The sequence below is a fragment of the Talpa europaea genome (assembly GCF_964194135.1).
Source record: "Talpa europaea genome assembly, chromosome: 14".
NCBI classification, from domain to species: Eukaryota; Metazoa; Chordata; class Mammalia; order Eulipotyphla; family Talpidae; genus Talpa; species Talpa europaea.
In genome coordinates this window covers 20152480-20163953 of record NC_140082.1, presented here as the reverse complement: position 1 = coordinate 20163953, position 11474 = coordinate 20152480, and positions in this window count along the sequence as shown.

Genomic DNA, 11474 nt, shown 5'->3' with positions numbered 1-11474 from the left:
TGCCAGAGCAGGACAGATGGCAGGTGTGACTGAAAAACCCGGCTCTTTTGATTAGCTGTCTTAGAACCCTCCAGTGTGAGACTGGCAGGGGTGTGGACATCCTTCATCCCAAGGACTGGTCATGCTGCATCGTGATGGACCCTCCCCCAACCCCATCCACCAGCAGAAGTGGAAGAGTTGAGTTTCTACCGTGCCCCAGCCTCAACCCCTGAAGATCCTTATGGCACAGCAATAGCATCTTCTAGAACTGGACTTCTTTGCCCACTGTGGCCCCTGGCGCTCTGGTGGTGGGGCAGGGCAGTGGGGAGGTCTGCCAGCCTTCCCTGGGAAGCCTGTGCCCAACCGACGTCCTGAGTTCTGTGAGCCTGCAGGACTTGCATTGTGTGTGTGGGCTTCACATTGCCTCTCACTGTGTTCTCCTCACCTGAAGCCTTAATCCCTGAATCCTGCCAGTGAGCGCCTACTTTCAATATCAACGTGTGTCTTTTTTGAAATGCTTTTCTGTTTCATAGGCCCATAGGACCTTCTGAAATGATTTCCAGAATATTTTATCCAGAATATTTATCTCCTTGGTAACACACATGGCAACTTTTTTTCCCCCAGGAAAGTTCCTACTAATGCAGGGGCTTAAGCCAACTTGTGGATCAGTTCCTGCCAATTGCCTAATGTCCCAAAACCTCATTAGGCCCCTTGGAATCCTGGACTTCACCTTCCTCCTCTGGTGACGGACTAGATCATGATAGATACAGGTTTTTTCCCGTACCATTTAAGTAGAAATGAGACATGCAGCGGAAAAGGGGTTTATGGTAGGTTGGGGAGGGTGGAAAAGGTACCTAGAAATCCCAGCTGGAATAGCCCACCCACAAGGTGTCAACCCGTAGCCCCTGAACCTCCAAGCTGGACTTACCACCTGCCTTTCAAGGGCATGGACTATCTGAGGACCCATGCTGGAAAGCAGCATCCTTTAAAGAAAAGATGTGCAGATGTGAGCTTGTAGTCTGTGGAGTTGGTATAACAGGGAAGAAAGAGCTGCATCTGGATGGTTACCTCTCAGGTGATCTGTCTGTCCTTTTGAAAGACCATTCTGATTTCTTTCCTCTTCTCATAAATCCCAAATGTCCCTTCAGGTTCTCCTGGGAGCTGAGGGGGTGAGGGATTGTTGAAACTTCTGCCACCCTTACTACCATTTAGAGTCTTGTACTCAGCGGTGTTTAGTTGTCTCTTATTACAGTGTTTAGATTTTCATAGTGGCACCGTCTCCTGAGATTAAATGTGAAATCAGAAGTTAGGAAATCCTGCAGAGAGTCCTAGAGTCGTGGTGTTTTGCTCTGCCTTTGGAAATAAAGGAATATGAGAGGGAGAAGACCTGGAGGACATGGGCTCGTGGGCCTGCATCCTGCCTGACCTGGGCATTCTCTTTCTGGAGGCAGACTCCGGGGTGGTTCCTTCCCCATCCTCCTGGGAAGCGATGTGAAAGGTGTCCAAGGCAGGGAACATTTAAATTTTAATGCTTGCTGTCTCTCCTTCCCAATCCCCCTCCCCCAATGTATCAGGATAACATTTCTAAAACCAGGAGTTTACATTTATAATTTTTAAAAAAACACACTTTTCAGCTGAAAACTTGCATGTTTTGGTTAGAGATTCCCCCCTTCTCCCTGCATCTGGGATTCAGCTCAAGGATTCAATGTCCTGCTTTGGGTGACTGTATTTTGCAAAATCACCCCCAGGAAGTCAGAAAACAAGTCTCAGTTCTTTCATCCTCTGGGTTTGGGGAGTGTCACTCACCATGGTAACATGGGGGAGCCTGCACTCCATCCCGGTGGATGTCAGAGCATCCTCTCTTTCTTTGATACACCTTTTCAAGATGATAAATTCTTATTACTTGTAACTTGGTTGTATTTTATATTAATAGCCTTTAATAAAGCCATTTAAAATATGTGGGATGTGTATTTTGAGGTCTTTACCAGAGTCAGGAAGCCTATTAAGATGCTTGCTGTTGAACACAAAAAAGAATAAAGGATTCACACAAGTTTAAGGCAGTGAAACTCCTCAGCAAGTCGACTTGGCCTGACAGGCCCAGTGCCTTGTCCCGCAGGTGAGTGGGCAGCAATGGTCCAGGCACAATGGTCCCACACAGCCCTCTGGCGACGTGGAAGCCTTGGCAAGTCTTTTCAAAGACAGAATTACTGCATCAAGTGACTGGCTCAGAAAGCTTCTCCTTGAGTCTTGTTGCAGCTGATTTTTCCGGAAGAATCCTTTTCCATTCACGACAGTATTGAAATGGTAAATTAGCAATGGTAGATGGAGAATTTTTACCTGTAATTTTCCGTTATCACATGTGCAATGGGTCCTGGCTACCTGGGACTGAAGATTTCTGGGTGAGCAAGTAATGGTACTTGCTGATTTACTGGTATATTGTGATTGTGATGAAGTTTGTGGGTCAGCAAGCGTTGGATTATTACATTTAGACATTAAAAGAAGAGGCAAAATAGCTCCTAAGCAAGTAGTTTTGGTAATTTTTAGGGTAGCACAGAATGTGATAGTAACATGTCTTTTAAAGGGTCTCTCTGCAAAAAGAAGACATAGAGACATAGAGACAAAACTCACCTGGGTGTATTCAGCACCTTGCAGCCAAGGAGGGAGGTGATGACTCTGGGGACAAGACTGTTCTCCCTTGTGACTGGGGCTGTTTCTAGCACTTTTTTTGGTCTGATCCCTTGCTCATAGACTATATTCTGATGAACTTACCAGTTTTCCAGGTGCCTTGATAACAAGAAGTGGGCACCCTAAGAAGTCAGTGTTTCTGAAACCCACCCAAACTCAGAAAATGAGTGAACAGTTCTGCATATAAGATCAACTTAAAAATCAAGAGCACCAATGCTAACTAGAAACTTAAAAGATACCAACTCATAATGGCAATCACAAACAAAGCAGCCAGGCGTATGTAAGCTTCTGTAAAGGAAGCTGTGAAAATGAAATAGATGATGTGATTATCTTGGTTGGGATAAGTTATTGTTAAAAAGATGCTAATTTTCCAAATTATTTTATAAAGTTAGTGCCACTTCCACAAAAATCACAGTTGTAACTTGAGGAATTTGACAGTTTATGAGAAATTGTAAATGGAGAAATAACGATTCTCTGAAGAATAAGGGACACTTTGCTCTATTGGTTTGGAAACATGTTGAAAGCAGGGACAAGGGTAGGATCAGATTAGTGAAATAGAATGGAGGGCTAAGGAACAAATCCATGCATTTATGGAAACTTTTTATAAAAAGCTGGCGGGGAAGGGAGGATCCTTACTATCTGGAGCGAAAACAAGATTGCTACCCAGCACTAAATAGAAGATGAGCTTCATAGGGATCAAGATCAAATTATAAAAGTAAAAGTGTAAAGGCAAAGAAGGACTTCTTTAATTAAAGTTCAAATATACAAACCATAAAGCAAAACATTGACGAAATTCATACATGAAAATTTAAGAATTTTGTCCGTGAAGTACAGTACAGATAGTTAGTTGAAAGGGGGTTGGGACCTATGTCAATTCCAAAGAAGGGCAAGCATAGGACACTTCCTGAAAATGCAACAAAAAGCCACCGGCGTCCTCAAGGGAGAATTAACATGAGAGGAAAAATCCTAATTTAGGATTAAAATAATTGATAGAGAAGAAAAAATTAGCTGGATATTAACAAGTGTTGACAGAAATGGGATCATGCAGTGGTTCTCAACTGGGTGCGATTTTACCCCCTGACCCCTGGGGATATTTGGTAGTATTGGGAGACATATTTTGTCATTACAACTGAATATGCTGTTGGCATTGAGTGGTCACAGCCAGGGATACTGCCAGACATCCTGCCGTGTACAGGACAGCTCCTTACACGGAACAATCGTCTACAATGTCAACAGGAGAAGAGAGGCTGAGAAAGCCTGGAACAGAGAAAGTGCACAGTCATTGTGTCCAGAGTTATTGGATACTCTTTAGCCTAAGTAAATATGCCTATGCCCTGTAATTCCCAGTTCTCTGGGATACAGATACATGTCTTATATTCTTGCACTGGCTTTTGAGGGACTGTTACAGGGCTGTTGGCTGCAGTGCTGTTTGTGGTAAGTCTATCATCGGAAGGTGATTAGAAAGAATGTAATGGACCCACCCCGTGGATTATTAGTACTTAAAAGTACACGTAGCAACACAGATGAATCTGAACAGATACATTACTCAGTGAAGAAAAAGCAAATAAAGTGGAATACAGAACACTACCTTTTGCATAAACTAAAAATACATGTACCTAAAACAAGGCATGTTTAACCAAATACTGTCTATGGGAGGAGAGGTGGTAGAAATAGAGGTCAAATGGCCTCCCTGGTGGGGCAAAGGGTTAGGTCTCACCACTATGAGGCTATCCACAGCCACTGCAGCATAAGTTCGATCCCCGGCCAGGGAAGTGACCCACATGGCGCAGCAGACCTCTCCTGTCTCACCTGCTGCTCCCCTCAGCAGTATATTTCAGTGGGGAGCCTGTTCTGTTCCCCACTCTGTGTTTAGTGAATCTCCTCACCCCCCATACCTCTGGCCTACACCCCAGGTCTTGTATGCATAAATAAACAAAGCAAATCTTTTTTTTTTTATTTTTTAAAGAAGGGTAAAGAAGGAAATATAACAAAGATCTTGAATGGACCAATGGTGATCATGGGCCAGTAGGTGCCAGCTTGCAAAGAATTTGATCTCTCACATATCTAGGATCTGTTATTGGTCTCTCCCAAGAGACAGGATATTCCCTTGCTTAGCTGGTGGGTTACGTCTGAAGTGACCTTAGGACAATGTTGATTGTTTCTTTTGTGGCTTGGTTCTGTTCAATCACAATTTGTGTGATTCTGTGACTATACATCAGCTAACATGTACCCACCCTAGTGGGTCAACTGAGACTTCTGTGACAGCAAGAAGGAGACTGAGCAGATTGGAGGAGAGTAAGGAATTAGTATCACCTAATACTCTGTTCCTTTCAGGACAAATCACACTGGCTTTGTGAGAGGGAACAAGACACTCTGAAGAGAATATGATTCCATTAATCAGTCAGTGACTTCACCACAGCAACCTGAAGTTTTTCCCAACTAAGACTTTGTCTCATGATAAAACCATGGACAGTAATATGTGGAGGAATTTAAAGAATAATCTAAAAATTTCTACCCACATTACAGATAGTGTGGAAAACATAACTTACTGCTTTAACACAATTAGGCATTGTAAAACATTTGCTTCCAATCTATTGTGACAATATCCAGGTCTTAGTGGAAAGCATGTGTCAGTGGGACAGTGCCACCCATGTGGGAGTCTGGCAACCACATGGGCTCTGGCAATGCCCTTCATACCATGTGGTCCATTTCCTTCCTTCTACTGATTTATGCCAACCTCTGGCCCCAAGATTATAATTTTTTTCTTTGTTGTTCTTACTATGTGTGAGCCTGGTACAGGGCACTGGGCATTCAGTGTATACGATACAGACATAATTACTACCCCCATGGGGTTTATAGTCTAATGCAGGAGTCGGGATAAACATATGACCACAAACAATTTTTGACTTGCAAATTGTTAGGAGGAAACAAGACTTCTGTTTATGGCCGTGATAGAATAGCCAAGACTAGACATTTGCCCTTTTGTTAGGAACAAATAGGCAATTGGAGAAAATTTATGAAACAATGATTTGGGGACTTTGGCCTTCAGCCAGTGCAGGACTGTGATCCTGAGAAAAGGGAAACAAGAAGTAAACCTTATGATTTTCCTGGTTTTCTGACTTGAGGTATTTTCTAGGCTGTGTTGTAGGAAATCTTGATGAGCTGAGGAGGAAGAATTTGGGGGAAAAAAGTGAGCTGGAAATTGCAGAAGGAAACTGTGCAGAGAAAGAGCTCCAAAATATGTATAGGATTCCCTTTGAGTATATTGGAGGCAATTTCATGACTGTAGCACAGAGAAGAGACAATACAAATGGCCTGGCAATCTTGCTGAGGTGAGGAGCATTAATTTGGAGTTGGGGAGGTCATAGGAATAGAAATGAAACAACAGAATTCCAAAGAAGAATGTTTCCAGAAGTCTGCATAGGGATTCTTTTAACTCTTTGGCTAAAGATCAATTTGTACATGTGGACTGTGAAACATTAATAGGCTGGGCCAGAACAACCTCCTAGAAAATAGCAGTTATCTAAGAGCTGTAATAAGAGAAACAATTTGCAGAGTCCACCCAAGGCCAGGAATCACTTAAGTTCCCTCTAGCTGGAATGCAGATCCTATTGAATATGTGGGGGATCCCATCAGACATCTTAGAAGAGACAAAAACTGGAAGTAGTTCTAAATCAGCCTTAGAATAGAGAGTACTCTGCATATGCCCTAAAAGAGTTTCATTTCTTAATATTTTTAAGAACTTTTAAAAAAAATTTTAAGATCTTATTTATTTATTTTTGCATAGAAGAACTGGGGTGTAAGCCAGAGGTGCGGGGAGTAGGGGGATGAGAGGATTCACCAATGACAGAGTGGGGAGCAGAGCAGGCAGATTTACTGAAATACACTGCTAAGGGGAGCAGCAGGCCAGACAGGAGAGGTCTGCTGTGCCATAGGTGGGTTAGATCCCTGGTCAGGGATCGAACTCAGGCCACTGTGATGTGCCATCACAGTAATAGTGCTGAGACTTAACCTCTAGGCCACCAGGGAGGCCCCCTAGAAAAGTTTTAAAGCAAGACATGAAAGAATCCAATTCACAAATAGTTACCTACCAGAATATGTCCAGTTTTCCTTATAGGAATATTACAAAATCTAGTACTAAACATAATATTCACAATATTCAGCTACCAGTCAAAAATTACTAGACAGAGATAAACTGGAAAATGTGGTTCATAAACAGGAGAAAAATCAGTCACTAGACCATCTGAGAAATGATAGCGTTTGTGGAGTTAGCTGACAGGACCTTAAAAAAGCTATTTTAAAGGGCCTCCCCTGGCGGCGCAGAAGTTGAATGCTGGGCTGCGAAGCTGTCTGCAGCCTCTGCAGCGCCCGCCTGTTCTATCCCTGGCTGCCGGCGAGGGTCCCAACCACATGGCGTGCAGGCCTCTCCTGTCTTGCCTGCTGCTCCCCTCAGCAGTGTGTTTCATCAGTCTGCCTGTTCTGTTCCCCATTCTGTCTCTGGTGAGTCCTCTCACCCTTGCGCACATCTGGCCTGTACCCCGGTTCTTGTATGTATGTATGTATGTATGTATGTATAAATAAATAAATAAATCTTTAAAAAAAAAGATCTTAAAAAGAAAAACTAAAGAAGAAGAAATTCTGGCTCAAGTTTGCAGTATCAAGTACTGCCTGAGTCTGCCCTTCAGATTTTAGGCTTGTCAGCCCCCATAATTGTTTGGGGTTCTGTTCCCACTGTAGAACCCTGACTGATACACAAAAATTTGTTTAGCATTTGAAGATCAGTCAATGCAATACATCAAATAAACAAAATTAAAGAGAAAAGTCATTTTATCACCGCAATAGATGCAGAAAGAGTATTTGACAAAATACAACACCCATTCATGAAAAAAATTCTGTGCAGACTAGAAATAGAAAGGCACTTCCTTAACTTGACAAAGACATCTACAAAAATCCTACAGTTAACATTATATATTTAGTCAAGAAAGACTGGATGCTTTTCTTCTAGGAAGTTGGTAAGAGTTAACTTGGTTCCAACCATTTCCATTCTGTGTGTTTCTGCTACAGTTAGAATCTGAGGATCCAGGCAGGTGGAACAGGAAAGAGGAGGGCAGGGAGGGAGGAGGGGATGAGAAGGAAGAGCATGACCTAACTAGTCCAGCTGTCTTCGATCTTTCCTAAATTCACATGTCTAGGGGCAAAGCAACATGCCAGTTCATGGCACTGCCCCCCCACCAAGGGGGTCACTCTGGTCTGTGCAGCTCCTGAATTTATCTCTACTTTAGGACAGTGTTGGAAGCAGGATCATTCCAGTAGCTGTGAGGAGACCAGTATTGTGGGGATGGTGCTGAGTTCGAGGGAGGCCATTTTAATTGCACGTACTTTGCAGTTTAATACTTGAGTATTTTCCAATTGCATCAGTTCCACTCACTTTGAACTTCAGTGACTGATCAGGATGGAGTTTGTTTTATTTAACTCAGTAGGAGGTCATTTTCTTTACTTCCATTTGCCCATCATGCTTCCTTTGAGTTCCATGGGGCTTGCCCTTTGCAGACCCTGACCCCAGAAATCTCCCCAAGCGCCTGAAAAGGAACACGAAAAAAGGAAGTTTTAAGCAGATTCTAGATGATAATGACAACTGAATTTTTTCCAACTCCTCAAAAGCTGCTCCCAGAGGAATGGATGGACCTTGTAAACTAAAAGAGCAATCCTGGCAGTTAAAGTGGCATTGTCAGGCAGGGGAGAGGCCCCCAGAAACCAAACTGGTATGCTAAGCCTGAAATTCCTCTGATTTCTAAGCACATGCACTACCATTTTGTAGAGACCATACAATTTTCCAAACTCAATGCAGTCATTTCCTAAAAAAGAAATCAATTTGCTCTGAAATATGCTTCTTTGTTCCTAACTTAAGTTCACTGAGCTGTGATTCATGGAACCTTCATGTCCTTTCTGTTCTGAGAGCAACAAAGCTGCAAAGAACTCATTTTCTCAAGCATCACCATGATTTTTCCTTTTGTATGTTTCTTTATTGTAGAGTGAAAAATCAATTTGGTCACTTTAACGTGCAATTTTAGATGCCTAGCTTTCTTGACTTTTATTTATTTTAAAGACTTATTTTATTTATTTCTGCATACAAGAGCTGAGGTGTAGGGCCGAGGTGTGGGGGATGGTGAGAGGATTCACCAGAGACAGAACACATGAATCTACTGGAACACATGATGAGGGGGGCAGCGGGTGAGACAGGAGAGGTCTGCTGTGCCATGTGGATTAGCTCCCTGACCAGGGAATTGAACTTGTGCTGCAGTGCCTGCCCATAGTTTGATAATGCTGAGACTTTAACCCCTGTGCCGCCAGGGAGGTCCTTGTTTTTTTTTCCTAAATGAAGCTGTCGTTCTCTTGTCTTCCATGTGGCCCTCGGCACCCTGCTATTGCCATTCCCATGATGACTGCGCACTATGGCAGTGCATAACATAGGGTGGGAACTGGGTTTAAAGAATTCCGCCTCAGGTAAGACAAACACCATGTCCTCCAATTGTTACTGGCACAAACACCATGTCCTCCAATCATTGCCTCCGTGTGGGAGCTGGCAGGAGCAGTGGTGTTCTTTCAACCTGCTGCTCCACCACAAGTCTGTTGTGGCAGTTGCTCTGCAAAGCTTAGTAACTTTTTGTCAGTTGTGGCAGTTGCTCCTCAGAGACCTTTTATGTAACAGTGTACTTCCGGGATCATGGAATAGACCAATCAGTTGTGAGCTATCAGCTGATTGGTGCTAAATGGTCCAATCAGCCACAGGATTGAAAAATGATCCAATCAGACTTTTGTTACCAGGACCCAGCCCGGTAAGTCTGTTGGGGCAGTAGCTCCTTGGAGTCCTTTTCAGTAACAGCAGTACTTCTTGGATTGTGGAATGGACCAATCAGATGTTAAATGTTTCAATCAGCCACAGGTTGGAAAAATGGTCCAATTAGCCTTGGGGCTTTCCTAGCTTTCAGTCTTCTATAATCTCCCCTCTCTGAACTTCTTAGATTTTTGAGGGTGGGGCACCCTGAAAGAGGATATAAGCCAGGGTTGGAGGGTGCTGAGGAGAGACGATGCCAGCCCTAAAGAGAGGATGCCAGCCCCCGAAAGAAAGAGCCGTTGCTGCTGCCAGCCCCTGAAGAAAAGGAGAATCCATTCCTGGCCTCTGAAGAAAGCGGAAAAGAAACATCCAGAGCCGACCTCCATGGAGGGAAGAGAAGCCCAAGACCTCTGTCACAGACTGGGCCTCTGGGGCTGTCTCTGACATTGCCTGAAAGGAGCACCAAGGGCCCTGGGTGTGGTGTCACAAAGAGCTGTTGCTCCTCATAGCCCTTTTCGGTAACAGCGTACTTCTTGGATCGTGGAATGGACCATCAGATGGTAAATGTTCCAGTCAGCCCCAGGATGGAAAAATGGGCTCACAAAGGGCTGTTAACAGTGGGTGTCTCTGACACTGCTTCTGAGGGACCAGTTGTGGCCATCACTACTGGCCATTACTGTCCAGCACTCCTGGTGACCAGTGGAGACCATCACTGACACTATCTGCGTGAGGTAGCAGCCACTTGTGGAAAAGGTAAGTTCTTTATTTCCCCCTGTTTGTAAAATAAATCCCATTGTTGTTCCTGGATCATGAGGCCTCTTGTAATTGTGTGCGCGGGTGAGAACCCACAGACAGTGTCCTTATTGGCACTGTCTTATTTGGCACCGTCCTTTGCTAGGCAATAGCACTTGGTTTTGGTTTTTGGCCTTTTGGAGATTTTTTCATGGCTCTCTGGCCTCAGAGCCTGGGCAGGTAGATGGCCCTTCCATCCTTCCATCTGGCCTCCTGCCTTGTTGCCTTTTTGCCTTGTCCACCCCTGGCCCATGCCTTCATAAGGGATGAAAGACCCAGTTTAGGAGGAAAGTCACTTTCAAAATGTGCAGCAGAAGCAACAGCAGCAGCAAGAATGCCTGTGGGCACCCTCTCTCTTCTTAGCTTTCAGGCTCCTGTAATCTCCCCTCTCTGAACTTCTTTACCCTCCTCTCCAGGTTAAAATGAGTGTGTTAAAGATAAGATTTTTGAAATTTCTTGTGTATTCTACACGGTGTAGAATAGTCACCCAGTAAATATTAGTTGAATCTATATACCCCTTCATAGCATGGTTTTAGGCCTGAACATGTTCTTAAATGAAATTTATCACAAAATGTACCTACAAGAGACATTTAAAATAACATTTTAAAATCATATAATGCTTTAGACCCTAGAGAAAATATAATTATTTCAAAGCCTGGATTACACAGCCTTCAAAGCATGTTTAAAAACATGTGCTTCTTCAAACCTCAGAAATTTTAATATCCTAAGAGGGCTGTGGCCTGACTGTATTCAGATTCCATCTAATCCTGTCTGGGGCTGATGTGGTGGTCTAGTGGGAAGCCTCTGGGCCCCTGAGGCAGATGGGGTCAATGAGTTGGGACCCCTCCATTTCACATGCTTGTGATCTGGAACAAGTCACCTTTCCTCCTAAAGCCTCAATCTCCTTCTCTGCACAATGAACCAAGTCAATCACACTTCAGTGTGATGCCTCATAATGCAGGTTTCCAAAGGTGGGTGTCAGCGCTGCTTGTCCAGTCTTTGAGGTGATGAAGGGGGTGGATAGTTCCATGGTCATTCTGCTGGGTCACGTGGGGTGTGGGTGGGGGAATCCGGTCTCCAGCAGTAGTTTTAAATCTGTGATATTTGAATTCTTAAAACTCCAAGGGGGTGCTTCAGGGACATGCAAAGACACTTGGTGACTAGTCTGACTCCTTCAAGTAAG